Source organism: Protopterus annectens, chromosome 2.part0 (assembly GCF_019279795.1).
Source record: "Protopterus annectens isolate FY-2018-M chromosome 2.part0, PAN1.0, whole genome shotgun sequence".
Taxonomy (NCBI): domain Eukaryota; kingdom Metazoa; phylum Chordata; order Ceratodontiformes; family Protopteridae; genus Protopterus; species Protopterus annectens.
In genome coordinates this window covers 1,789,546,734-1,789,561,790 of record NC_056728.1, presented here as the reverse complement: position 1 = coordinate 1,789,561,790, position 15,057 = coordinate 1,789,546,734, and the positions used below count along the sequence as shown (strand labels likewise).

General features: G+C 40.6%; 1 protein-coding gene across 1 annotated transcript in view; it reads right to left on the bottom strand.

The window, feature by feature from the left end:
* The window catches only part of RCC2 (regulator of chromosome condensation 2), a 1,536,688-nt gene that overhangs the window by 789,548 nt on the left and 732,083 nt on the right, over positions 1 to 15,057 (bottom strand). The window lies entirely within an intron of this gene.

Here is a 15,057-nt window from a genome sequence, read left to right as displayed (position 1 = left end):
ACTGTCCTTTGTATTTAACCACACTCATTTGCAAAGATGAGTAACCACTAATTTGTCGTACAGTTGGACAATCAGACCTCTCTTCCAAAAGCACTGAAAAAGGTTTGTTGGGGGGAAAAAAATCTGCAGACTCCTGGTTTGTGGGTCAGGGTGTCATCTTGCCCTAGAATAAAATCTTAAGATTTTATTAATCACACGTTAATGAGGCAGGCCTTATAGACTAAGCTGATAAGCCTGAAGGACAGCCAGATTAAAAAAAAAACTATTGACTGTTGAATCTTGGGGGGACCAACAGCAGAGACTTGGACAGTTAAAAGACCAGATTCCAGTCCTGTGCAGCATCCATCTCTCTCCATCCACATACTTCCGAAATAGTCTAGTGAAAAGGGAGGGAGAGAGGTTCTAGAACATGTCTTAATCTGTGGTTGAATTCCACCGGATCCAAAGATTTAGGATCCGAAAGACGCTCAGGACAAGGGACAAATCGCTGCATGATAGGACCAGTTAGTCTTTAGGCATAACTCCCAACCGCTTAGTCCTAGAAATCTGGATAAAAACTGAAAATGGTGGGACAGAGGCCCAAAAAGAGGGACAGATTTTAAATATTGCTCTTCTAAACTTAAGACAGTTACTACAACAGAGTGTGTTAACATGCATGTTCTGAAGGATTTGAAGTCTGAAACGCAAATGTCATTTAGTGACCAATCCTCAGATCATCTTACTGATTCTCGGTCTCAAGTTTTATGAGGAGCAGACCAAAAATATGAAGTAAAACACTGGACATTTTGTGAAAATTTGGACAGTTGAGAGGTGTGACTAGCAAAAAAAAAAAAAAAAAAAAACAAAAAAAAAAAACCAAATCCAAAGAAGCAACAAGTTCATCAGCGCCAGTCAACTTTTCAAACTTTTCAATCACCCCCCCCTTTTTTATATTGGTATCCTAGCTATAGGATCCAGTGGTCCAAGTACAGACGGAGAGGCGACTGCGGAATACCAGGATCCAAAACAGCTGGATGAAAACAATTTCCAATCCTATTTGAGGCAAAAAAAAAAAGTCAAAAAAAAAAATCAAGGTCCAGGATCTGATGAAAGGGACCAGCCAAACCCCCTGAGATCCTAAACAGCTATGTAAGCTAAGCCTGATTCAAGGGGACCAGAGTGTCTCAAACCCCCAAAACCCCCCGATCTGACTTTTATTGGATACAACAGCTCTAACACAGCTCTAAACAAAAAACTGCAAAAAAAGAAAAAAAAAAAAAGTGAAGGCAGGGGTGGTGGGGGGGGGCAAAAAAAAAAATGCTGATAAATTAAAAAGTGATCTGACAGAAGCAATACTCAGTCCTTTTCTTCACAATAAGAACTGGCAACCATGTCCCCAATCCCCAAAACAACCTCCCAAGGAGAAAAGAAATAAACAAGAAAAAGAAATAAAACACCGGGAAGGTGAAGGACTTAAACAGAAGGACTGAGGAACAACACAGCCGATTAAGAGTTGGTAACCAAAACTTAGAGCCAATGAGCTGACAAACAGAAGTGAAGAAAACAGTGAGTGACTATTGATGAGAAAATGACTAGGAATGGTGAAGCCACGTGTGTGGGCGGGTGGGTGTGTGCGCATATATGTGAGAAAAGGATCTACCATGAACAGTGTTTAGTCCTTGACAACGGACTCTGGTCCAGACCTGTAAAATTCAACTAAATTTCCATCAGATCAGAAGAGGGTCTTGGTTGCAACAGACCTTGGGATCAAACATCTTAATCACTTAGAGCAAAGATTCTCTAAACCATAAACAAATATGGGACAAAGGACGAAAATAGGGACAATCCAGTACTGCTCTTACAAACTCAGAAAATTGAAAGAACAGGTCCTATATCACCGTGAATTTAGTAACAGGGTGAAGTCTGAAACTCTGTGTACCACTTTAGTAAATTCAGTCTTCAAAGATCTGCCATTAATTTGCCAAAAAACAAAATTTTATGAAAAACAGACCAAAAGCATGAGGCAAAATCCATACATTCTGTACAGCAGAGGGTAAACCCAAAACCTGCATGACTGGACATGGACAGTCGTATCACAAATATTTGACAGTCTCTCTCTTCTGAAAGACACTGAAAAATTAGACCATTTGGAGGGTCTTTGACTGCATCTGGAGGATTGAAACCCCAAATAACTCCTCTGCAGCTATAAAACTTAAGTCTAGTAGAGAGTGGTAGAGTCTGCAACAGACATTGCAGTTTACTGTAAAGGTTTCAAAACCAAGACCAAGGGCAACGAGAGTGGGCATTTAAAAAAAGTCAAACTAAGCCCACTCTCTCATTCAGGAAAATAAACTGTGTGAAAAACTTAACTTCAAAACCAAACATGCAAGGATCCAAGCAGCAGCAATAGAACTTGACTCGATGACCAACAGCTATAAAAACAAATTTTATTACTATACTTGTAAGCGCTTTCGAAGGGGTGTCTGCCGCAACTTCTTCAGACAAGTAATCATGGAGAAACCACACCTTTTATACAAAGTCAACTAATAATTCAATTATCCTACCTAATTAGGTTCCTTAAGGGCATATAGCTACATAAATACAGGCTAAAACATTTTTTGTATACATAATATATGTACTGCCATTGCATCAATTGCTATATGCATTAAACCATTTAAACAAATTAAAACCATATTAAATTCACAAATCACATCATAACAATACTAAAACATATACTTCCATATTAATAACCATATAACAATTAAATTGTCAAATCATTTTAAAACATTTCAAATGTTTAAGATACTTTAAGCTACTTTAAGATAGCTAACAGCCTTTGTGAACTTTTTTATATAGGTCTTTAATTTTGTAAGCTAGCCAGAACTGTAAAATTTTCCATAACAGCAATACTAAACACCTTACCCACCACTAAGATTCACAAATGTAAATCTGTTATATCATCTACTTAAAGCTTTAAAATGCTTTTAATTTATCCATATTCATTCAAGCCTGGTGGTATATGTGCTGCAGTTCTAATTTGCCACATCAGCTCATACTCCTCCAATTTCAACTGCCATGGCTCCCCTCTCGAATCAATTCTGATTTGTTGTAATACAGTATATGAAAAACTATGATCAGGATTTTCATTAACATGTTTTGCTAAAGCATTTAAATTATCTCTATTGATGCAATACTGGTGTTCGTATATTCTTTGCGTGAATTTTCTTTTGGTTTTCCCAAAGTAATATGCTGTACACAACTGGCATATTGCGAGGTATACCACCCCCTTACAGTCACAATTATATGTTCCATTAATAGTATATGACTTGCCTCTAATTATTGTTTGCTTACCTAATTTTATAAATTTACATTGATTGCAGGCCTCATTTTCTCATACTTAAAGGCTTCTTACCAACATTCTTTTTCACTAAAAGGCACTTCAAATTTGGCTCTCTTCTATATGTAAACCCCGGGTTTGAGCCCGTCTTACTCAACCCGCTATCTTCCAAAATAATAGACCAGTTTTTAACAAAAATTTCTCTTATTCTTTTATACTCTGTGGAATATGTGAATAAGAAGTTGAGACTCAAACTACGAGTTTGTGTTACCAAATTAATGCTTTCTTGTCCAAAATCAGCTATGATAATACTATTAATATTGTTGTTTAATAAGGGACTAAAATGTCCTGATCTTCTCTTGGCCTTTACTTCAATCATAATTTTGTTGCTAAATATTTCTGGATACCCTCTTCTAATAAACATTGTTTTCAAAAGTTCACATTCCTCCATAAAATCAGTACTGTCTGAAACAATACTTGCAACCCTAACCATCTGTCCTTTGACTACAGCCCTCTTTTGATGGTAGGGATGGCAACTGGAGAAATGTAAGAAACTGTTCGAACAGGTAGGTGTCCTATAAATTACAGTTTTATATTTAGAATTAATCCTATCTTTAATCAATGTAGCATCCAAAAAATTAATACTGTCATGTCCAATATTATATGTGAATTCTAAACATTCTGTCATACCCATTATGTTCAGAATAAAGGCCTCAATCAGGTCCGCTGCTCCTTTCCATATTAAACACGTCGTCCTGGTACCTAGGGTACCATATGACATTTTGTTGGAACATTTCATTATTAAACAGGGACTGCTCCCATTGTGCCATCACGCAGTTTGCAAAACTACCTCCACAGCGCGAGCCCACAGCCATAGCAATTTGCCAGTTGTGTACAGCATATTACATTGGAAAAACAGAAATATTTCAGGCAAAGACTATACAAACGCCAATATTGCATCAATAGAGGGGATAATTTAAATGCTTTAATAAAACATGTTAATGAAAATCCTGATCATAGTTTTTCATATACTGTATTACAACAAATCAGAATTTATTCGAGAGTGGGGCCATGGCAGTTGAAATTGGAGGAATATGAGCTGATGTGGCAGATTAGAACTGCAGCACATATACCGTCAGGCTTGAATGAATATGGATCAATTAAATTTTAAAAAAGCTTTAAGCAGAAGCAGATATAATGGATATATGATATGAATCTGTGAAGTAGGTGTTTGGTATTAGTATATGGACATTGGTACATGTACAAATTCTGGCTAGCTAATTAAAGACCTAAATTAAAGTATCTTAAAATATTTTAAACATTTTTTTAAATTAAAAAAAATTTTTAAATTAAAATTGTTAATATTAATATTAATATGGAAGTATTTTTATGTATATGATGTATTTTGATATTAATATGGTTTTTTTTTGTTTAAATGGTTTTAATACATGTAGCAATTGATGCAATACATATAGCAATATATGCAATGGCATATTTTTTATGTATATTTATATTTTTAGATATATATTTATAAAGCTATATTAGAATTATTATTAGTTGACTTTGTATAAAAGGAGTGGTTTCTCAATGATTACTTGTCTGAACTTGGGGCAGTGACCCCTTCGAAAGCGCTTACAAGTATAGTAATAAAATCTGTTTTTATAGCTGTTGGCCATCAAGTCAAGTTCTATTGCTGCTGCTTGGATACTTGCGTGTTTTGTTTCATTCAGGAAAATAGAAAATTACATCTGGAATAAGCAGAAGGGAAGAAGGTAATTAAAAAAAGAAACAATGACTTTTGTGAATGAAAGGGGTAAAGGGAAGGAGATAAGATAAAAGAATTTCTGAAGGAAATTTAGGAAAAGCACTTCTCTCCCACGGAGAAGCTCGAGCTGAAAAAGTACAGTTGTGTACACTTACCACAAATGTAGAGGTTTTGAGTGTACTCACTGTTGCAGTCATTACATATGGGTAATCTGCTGGCAGGTTGCCCTCAGTCGGCCTGAATTTCAAAGTCTTGGGTCCTGTGTCAGTTGCTGTCTTCTCTTCCAGGACGTCAGGGGTATAAAACCTGCATCCAACGCTATTTTCTTTAGTTTTTCTTGCCCCCGATGTCAGGTGCCCCCAAAAAGGCAGCAAAATATATATATAAACTTAACCTTCATCTACAAGCAAATATACCACATAGGTTGTAGAGGCTAGAGAAGGAAAGATAAATTTCAGAATGACAGGGGGGACGGAGGGAGGGTAACCTGGACTGCAACGGTGAATACACTTTAACATCTACATTTATGGTAAGTGTACACAAATGTACTATGTTCTTCGTGTTTCACTGTTGCAGTCATTACATTTGGGCAGAATCCCAAAGCTATGGTTGGGAGGCTGGAGCTAAACAGCATTAGGTGCGGCTATAAGGCCCTGCAGCACTGCAGTGGCAACGCCTGCCCTGGACTTAGAGGCAAATGGTAATGCTTTGTAAAGTTGTGAACAGAATTCCAAGTAGCAGCCTCTAGAATGTTTTTGTTTGGTACTCCTCTGAAAAAGGCTGCTGACTGAGCTGCAGCTCTGGTGGAATGAGACCTAATGCCCTTGAGCACAGGTTTACCATGGTGTAAGTAGCAGAAACGGATGCAGTGGCTTATCCACTTTGAAATGGTCTGCTTTGAAATGGCCTTTCCTTCTGATCCTGCAGCATATGACACTAGTAATTGTTCATTCTTAGAGCCTTAGTCCTGCTCAAGTAGATTCTTAGCTGTCTGTGTACGTCCAAGGAATGCAGAATTCTCTCCCCCTTGTTCTGCGGATTTGGATAGAAAGTTGGCAGATGAATTGTTTGGTTAAGGGCCACACTGGACACCACCTTATGCATAAAAGTAGGATTAGTCACCAGACACACCCTGTCTGGGTAAAACATGATAAAAGACTCTACAGCCATGAGGGCCTGTAGCTCTGAAACTCTTCTTGCTGAAGTAATAGCTCGCAGCAGAGCTGTTTTCCATAAGAACTTTAGATCAGCGGTAGCAGCTGGTTCAAATGGAGGCAGGGTGAGCTTTTCCAACACAACTGAGGTCCCATGAAGGTAATGGTGATCTTCTAGGAGGCCTTAAATTTTGGCTCCTCTAAGATACTGCTTTAGTAAAAGGATAAGAAAAGATTGGTGGCTCTGTATTGTAATGAGCCGAAATGGCAGAGGCGTGGATTTTCCCTGGATCCCCACCAGCCAAGTTCAATATACTGGCCTGCAGTGCTCTAACAGAACCAGGCAACCTTGGAATGAGTGCTATTTTCAAAATATACAAAAAGTATGTTTTATCCTCCAGACAAAATTAATTGCTAGCCCTTGTTTAATTTCTATTTTTAAGTAAAGCACTCCATCACAGACGTTAGTTTGCCCCTCCCCATACTGTACTTTCTAACAGCAGTCTCCCTTTGCAAGCTGTTTCAACTATTTGAAAGCCCTGCTGTTTTTCTAGTATTACTAAACCCTTTCTCCTATAACTTGTGGTCTTTCTAAATCCCACATACTCCTGGTTACAAGTGTTTATTTCAAAAGAAAGGTATGCAAAACAAGTCCAAAGTACCTACTGATTTTCTTATTGTTTCAGAACATTAGCTGCCCCCCCCCATTCTGTACTTCTAACTGCAATCTGTCTTTAGATGCTGTACTATTTGCATGCTCTGCTGTTTCTCTAGTTCTACTAAACCTTTTTTCTTATAAATTCTTGTCTTCCTAATTTCCACTTAACTCCTTGGTAAAACTGGCTTATTTTATTTCAAGACGACAGGTATGCAAAACAAGCAAGTCAGAGTAACTACTGCCTTTTCTTATTGTTTCTGTAGACTTGCATATCTGTGAAATCAGGGCCAGCCCTTTTCATCATACTACTGCTATCCACCACTTTTCTGGTCTGTTCTGACCCCCCCCCCCCCCCCCCAAGAACAATTGCAGCCTCATCAGGGCCAGCCCTTTCCATAACACTATTGGTTATCCACCACATTTTCTGGTCTATTCTGTCCTCCCCTCCCCCACATGGCCTATTACAACCTAGCATAGATTTCTTAAGCTACAGGAGCCATTTTTAAAATCCTCTTGGTGTAGCTACTTGTCTCTTTGGATGGAGTGCTCATACCTAATGTTATTTTTCATATTTGTTTCATTTGTAAAATGTACTGATGTTGCTTTACACCATTGTAAAGTGTAATGAAGCTAGACATGTATTTTTATGGAAGACAGTATTTTCAGTAACTGTGTGCTTGAAACTGTTTACTCAGCCATTGTATTAGTAGGGCTCAGATACTGTAGATCATAGACTTGTTAGAGCTTTACTTGTGTAGAGCATTTTTGTTAGAATATTCTTTGCTGCTCACTATTGCATTTTTTTAGAAATGCCTAGTTATTAGTGTGTACATTTCCTCCCCTATTGGTTTAGAATGTGTTATACCAATTAATTGGTATCAGTATTCTTATATATCTGCAACTGCATTAATCTGTTGAATGTTACAACAGACAACTTGTCTTAATTTTCACATTTCACAAATTGAGGTATTTATCTGTGTATAGATTACCTAGTTTTTCCTTTTCTTTCCACTCCTCTGTTATCAGCTTTGTTTTTTAACAGTTGCTGTATTTTATTATTTTTCTTCCCAGCTTCTCCTTTTAATTCTTCTTTCCCTGGATCCCCACCAAGCCAAGTTCGATCTACTGGCATGCAGTGCTCTAACAGAACCATATACAAAAATGTTTCATCATCCAAACAGAATTAATTGCCAGCCCTTGTTTAATTTCTATTTTTAAGTAAAGCACTCCATCACAAACGTTAGTTTGCCCCTCCCCATACTGTACTTTCCAACAGCAGTCTCCCTTTGCAAGCAGTTTCAACTATTTGAAAGCCCTGCTGTTTTTCTAGTATTACTAAACCCTTTCTCCTATAACTTGTGGTCTTTCTAAATCCCACATACTCCTGGTTACAAGTGTTTATTTAAAAAGAAAGGTATGCAAAACAAGTCCAAAGTACCTACTGATTTTCTTATTTTGTTTCAGAACATTAGCTGCCCCCCCTTCTGTACTTCTAACAGCAATCTGTCTTTAGATGCTGTACTATTTGCATGCTCTGCTGTTTTAGTTCTACTAAACCTTTTCTCTTATAAATTCTTGTCTTCCTAATTTCCACATAACTCCTTGGTAAAATTGGCTTATTTTATTTCAAGACGACAGGTATGCAAAACAAGCAAGTCAGAGTAACTACTGCATTTTCTTATTGTTTCTGTATACTTGCATATCTGTGAAATCAGGGCCAGCCCCCCTTTTAATCATACTACTGCTATCCACCAATTTTTCTGGTCTATTCTGATCCTCCCCCCTCCCCACAAGAACAATTGCAGCGGTCTACAAAAGACTCCCCCTTATCCTCCCACTCTAGGGATCTGTCCTTGTGGAGCCACAGGTATACTATAGTATTTGTCCACTAGGTGGCACCCTCTCCTCACAATTCCTTTTTCATGACTTCTTTATTTTCACTATCTCTTAATTACTTATTTATTTGGATATCTGCTTTGATCTATAATAAACTTTATTCTACTCCCCTCTCTCAAATCTAGGCCCACCCCATCCCACCTAATCCGTGTCCCCTGATCTTACCTTCAGCTACTAGTGCTCCACAGATTGGTTCCTCTTCACCCTTAGCCTTCAATTGGGTCTACCCGCTCCGTTCACCCTGCGGGCTCACTCTGCTCCCCTAACCCCCAATTCCCACCCGCCCCCAGCACCTCTACATTTATACCCTTTAGCCACACCCATCACCCACCCCAACCAACTAGTAACCTCCTCCCTTCCACACCCACTTCTTACTCCTCCCCTCTTTTCACCAATACTCTTCCATACCTACCCTCTCTGTCTCCTCCCAAAATTTATAACTCGCATACCTAGTAAACTAGCCACCCACAGCATACCTTCCCCTCAATATCCTATCCCACTATGCTCTCAAAAGCCATATCCTTCTGTACTCATCTAGAACTGTTCCTCAACATACCCTATATCTACTACCTGACCCTGCCAACTAACTATAACCACACTCCATCCTTTCATACTAACCATCTTAACCTACCCGTCTTACATTCACACTTCCCAATCTCTCCATGCTTATACCCTATAAAACACCATATTTTCTTTTCTTATAAACTTATTACTCCACACAACTATCTGAACCCTACAACTACCTTAAATCTAGCTAAACTCAACCCCATCTCTAAGCAAACAAAGTACCTCCCCAACCTAATGCTATATCTGACTTCTATTCTATTATTAGGAGACATACACCCCAACCCTAGGCACATCCTCATCCCCGCCAACGGATAAATCCATACTACTCACCTCCTTAAACGCCCAAAGTATAGTTAACAAAATCCCTTATCTGCATGCCTGGCTTACATATAACAAACCAGACATTTTGTCCATCTCTGAAACTTGGTTAAAACCTCATAAAAAATTCAGAAATAATTCCACCCAGCTACTCTACAATCAGAAAAGATGGAACAAAGAAAAAAGGAGGTGGAGTAGCCCTTCTATACCTATCCTCCTTAACAGTTACCTGTTACAACATACCAACTCCCCAATTCAATAATGCAGAACTACCTGTCTTACATTTATAACTCACATACCTAGTAAACTAGCCACTCACAGCATACCTTCCCCTCAATATCCTATCCCACTATGCTCTCAAAAGCCATATCCTTCTGTACTCATCTAGTACTGTTCCTCAATATACCCTATATCTACTACCTGTTACATTATCAAGTATACTTGACTGGATACCAATAAATAGTCCACAGCAAAAGTATACAACAGGAACTCTCCCAGATGACCTCAGCGACCACTCCTTAACATATATCATAAGGCATAAAAAGTACAGTTTTGTACCTACCATAAATGTAGATGTCCGATAGACATGCAACTGCAGTCATAACATGTGGGTTGTCCTGCCTCAGGCAGCCCTCGGTTGGCCGGATTCCAAAGTCTGGGTCCGACGTCGGCTGATGTCGCATTTCTCTCCGACGTCAGAGCGGCTGGAGTACATAAGCATCAGCCGACACCATTTTCTTCAGTGTTTCTTGCCCCAGATGCCAGGTGCCCTCCAAGGAAGGCTGTAATCAAATTGGAAGACAAAAACAGGATTCCAAACAAATAAATGAGCAATAAAACAAATACACCATAACAGATATCCCCAGCTAAGAGTAACAGGGATAGGAGCGGACCCTAGGCATAGAGGGGTATGGAGGGAGGGAAAATCCGACTGCAGTTGCATGTCTATCGGACATCTACATTTATGGTAGGTACAAAGCTGTACTATGTCCTTCAAGAATGCAACTGCAGTCATAACATGTGGGTAGAATACCATAGCTTAGCTGGGGGATGTCCAGGAAAGAGATGGTGTGGCAATCAAGACCTGCAGGACTGCCGAAGCAAAGCCTGCTCTGGATCTGGAGTATAGAGGGAGATTGTAGTGTTTGGAGAATGTATGCATGGAGCTCCATGTAGCAGCTTCTAGAATGTCCTTGGTAGGCACCCCTCTTAAGAATGCTGTAGAGGTGGCTGTAACTCTGGTGGAATGTGGTCTGACATTGGCTGGAACAGTCTTTCCATGAAAGGAATAACAGAATCTGATGCAATGTCCAATCCATTTAGAAATAGTCTGTTTTGAAATTGCTTTTCCTTGGACTGCAGGCGTAAGCTACAAAAGTTGTTCAGACTTCCTACTGGCCTTGGTTCTGTCCAGGTAGTATCGAAGTTGTCTGTGAATGTCCAAGGTATGCAACAGTCTTTCCCCTTATTCTCAGGATTGGGGAAGAAAGCAGGCAGATGAATGGCTTGATTTAAAGAAACCCTAGATACCACCTTTGGCATAAAAGTAGGGTTGGTCCTTAATGAAACTCTGTCTCTATGAAAAATAATAAAGGGTGGTATTGCCATTAGGGCCTGTAGCTCCGAAACCCTTCTTGTTGAGGTAATTGCCAACAGGAAAGCTGTCTTCCATGAGAGAAATTGCAAGTCAACTGAAGCTGCTGGCTCAAATGGAGGTAGAGTCAGTTTTTCTAAGACAAAATTGAGGTCCCAGGCTGGCACTGGGGCCTTTCTTGGTGGCTTAATGTTCTTGATTCCCCTGAGGAATTGTCTTAGTAAGGGGTGAGAGAAAACAGGAGGATCAGTGTTGTATCTAGCTGAAATAGCAGATGCATGTATTTTTATGGAAGAATATGAGAGGCCGTTCTTTAACATATCTGCCAAATATTCCAAGATGAGTGGGATATTCAACAATGATGCATCATGTTCCTTGCTGGTATTCCAATTGCTGAATCTTTTCCACTTTGCCAAGTAAACCTTTCTCGTGGATGGTCTTTGAGCCTCTGTTAGTATCCGCTGAACTTCCTTGGAGGGAGAGATAAGCTGAAGTTATTTATGGGATCTCCCAGGCTGTTAGCTGCAGTGTCTGAAGATTTGGATGCAGTGTTTCGAAATTGTGTTGAGTCAAAAGTAGAGGCCACTGGGGGAGGGCCCACCTCCTGGTGTGACATATGCTCCGTAGTAGTGGGTACCAGTGTTGTCTTGGCCAATCCGGAGCTATTATGATTCCCTTGGGCTTCTCTGCTTTGATCTTTAGTAATACTGAGGTCATCAGTGGCAGAGGTGGGAATGCATAGATTGCTAGGGAGTTCCAGTTGAATGAGAGGGCATCTATTTTCCAAGCTCTTGGATGGTATGTCCTTGTGCAAAATTTTGGTAGAAGATGGTTGAGGTGAGAGGCAAATAGGTCCACTTCTGGCTTGCCTCATGTCAAGTGAGTTGTCTGAAGGCCTTCGGATGTAACCTCCACTCGTGTGGATCTGTGAAATTCCTGCTTAGGCTGTCCGCCAACACATTGTCTTTTCCTGGAACAAACTGGGATTGTAACTGGATGTTTAGGCTCAGTGATTTCTCCCAAAGCTGCATTGTCAGTCTGCAAAGGGGTAAGAGTGGTGCCCCCTGCTTGTTTATGTACCACATCACAGTGGTGTTGTCTGTCCGTATCATTAAATGGCCTTGCTGGAGTTGGTGTTGAAAAGCCTCGATGGCATGCATTACTGCCAGCATTTCCTTTTGGTTTATATGCAGATGTGTTTCCTTTGGAGACCATTGTCCTTGTATACACCTGCCTTCCATGTGCGCCCCCCATCCAAGGTCTGAGGCGTCTGTAGTCATGGTCTGTGTTATCTGTGGTTTTGAATGACATACCTGTGTTTTCCTGGCTCACCGAGGCCCACCATAGGAATTCCTTTTGTAGGCATGGAATGAGTGGTATGATTGTCTCCAAGTTGTTGCTGTGTTGAGACCAAATGCTTTTTATGTACCATTGAAGCTTTCTCATGTGTAGTTTTGCTAATGGAACCAGTAGAATGCAGGATGTCAGGTAACCCAGGGCCTGTAGGAATCTCCTTGCAGTCATCTGGGTGAGTTTTGCTAAACCATTGAAGTAATGAGTTAACTTCTCTTGCTTGTCTTCTGTCAGGTAAGCCATCTGAGAGGCTGTGTCTACTTTGGCTCCTAAGAAGATTTGCTGGGATGGCTGCAGTCTTGACTTTTGGAAGTTGACTGTGTATCCTAGAGCTTGAAGTAATCGTATGACATAATCCAGGTTTTTTGTCAACAGCAATTTGTCGTCCGCTTGTATGAGGCAGTCGTCCAGGTACGGGTAAATTTGTATACCCTGGAGCCTGCAATGAGCAATTACTGAAGCCAGGCATTTTGTAAATACTCTGGGCAGTAGATAAGCCAAATGGCAATGCTGAGAATTGATAATGCTCTGGCCCTGCAAGAAATCTGAGGTATCTTCTGCAGCTGTGTCTGATAGGGACATGCAGGTATGCCTCCTTGAGGTCCAGAGTAATCAGCCACGACTCCTTGCCCAGCATGGGAAGGAGTTGCTGTAGAGTCAGCATTTTGAACTTTGGTACTATGAGAAAGGTGTTTAATGCGGACAAGTCCAGTATTGGTCTCCATTGAGATTCATTTCTTGGAACAAGGAACAGTCTTGAGTAAAACCCCTGGTCTTGTTCTTGTTGTGGAACTCTTTCTATTGCTTTCATTCGAGTCAGCAGAGTGATTTGCTCGATAGCCTCTGCCCTCTGATTTTGTGGTAGGTTTGGTATGCCTTGTTTTCTTGGTAAGGTATGAAAATGAAACCTGTACCCTCAGTCTATAATGTCCAAAATCCATTTGTCCTTTGTCAGTCTGTGCCAGTTTTCTGCAAACAGAGATAATTTCCGCCAAGGGAGCTTCTAGTTGTTCCCTGGTAGGTAGTAGAGGAAAGTCATTGAGTTTGTGGTTGTTGGGCAGGTGAAACCCCTGCGTCACTTCTTTGGTTTCCTGGCTGCCATTGTCGTCCCCTGTAAGGGCCTCTGTATTGGCCTCTTCCTCGGCCATGTCTGTTCTTACCCCTTTGAAACTTTTCTGGATTAGGAAAGGACCAGTTTTTTGAAGGCCAATTCCTACTGAATCTGGGGGGTTGAACCTGGAGGACATCTTTCACAGTCTGAACTGATTTTGCTTTTCCTTAGATGGTCTAACACATCCTTAGCATTTGCACCAAAAAGCTTGTTCTTTTCCAAAGGTGCATCCAGAAGTTTTGCTTTTACATGATCTGGTAGAGGTTGATCTTTTAACCAAGCATGTCTACGAATCACTGCCCCTGTCATAGCTGCCCTACATGAAGCTTCCACTGCATCATATCCACACTGCAGGAAGTGATTGCTTACTTGCTGAGTGTTATGTACAGCTTCCTGCAAAGTCTTCCTGTCTAAAGGATCAGGAGAAGCTAATGTTTTTTTGTAAATCTTCTAAGAGATAATCCTGATAATGTAACATATGAAAAAGGCAATTTAAAGCTCTCAGATAAGGTAGTGGATGTGTAAACCTTTTTGCCCCATCTCTCTAATGACCTAGCTTCCCTGTTGGAGGGCAAAGGATTTTTTGAGGTGGAGGCTGAAACTCCTTTAGGCCCCTGTGAAATAGTTTCCAAATCAGCAGTATGGGCCCTGAATAAATGGGAATGAGTTTCTGGGACCCTGTAATACCTGTCTGGCTTGGCTGGAGCAGGAGGAAGAGAATCAGGGGTAGCACTAGAGTCAGAATACAAATCATCCAGAACATCAAGTACAGGAGGAATAGCTAAGGGCCTGTGCTGAGGCTTCTTAAGGAAAGTCCTAAGGCGTTTCCTAGAATCAGAATATTCCTGACCTTGCCACTTGAAATGTTCCTTCATGGTGTGCAGAACTTCCCCAAAAGAAATATCCTCAGGAGGGGAGGCCGAAGGGATGGAATCTTCTGCATCCGAGTCCTCATAGGTCTGGAAAAGCTCTTCCTGGCTATCAGAGTGGACAGAGCCCTCAATCTTCATCAGGAGGAGTAGGGTCAGAGGGTTCAACCCGGGGCCTTTTATCAGGAGGAGGCTGGGATGCTCTCAGGATGGGCCTGTGAACCTCTAATCATGGAAATTAAATCAGCAGCCATGGACATAATTTGTCTCTGGAGTCGGCTGAGGTAAGGATTTAGAAGTAATATGCTTTGTTTTGCTGGCTGCCTTAGCCCTAGTGTAGGCCTTAATAGACATGGCCATAGGGGGCCTGGCAGCTCCACGTGCAGGAGTGACCTTGTCTACAGCAATGGTCTCGGGCATTTCTTCTGTTTCGGTATCCGGAGGAAAATCTATAAC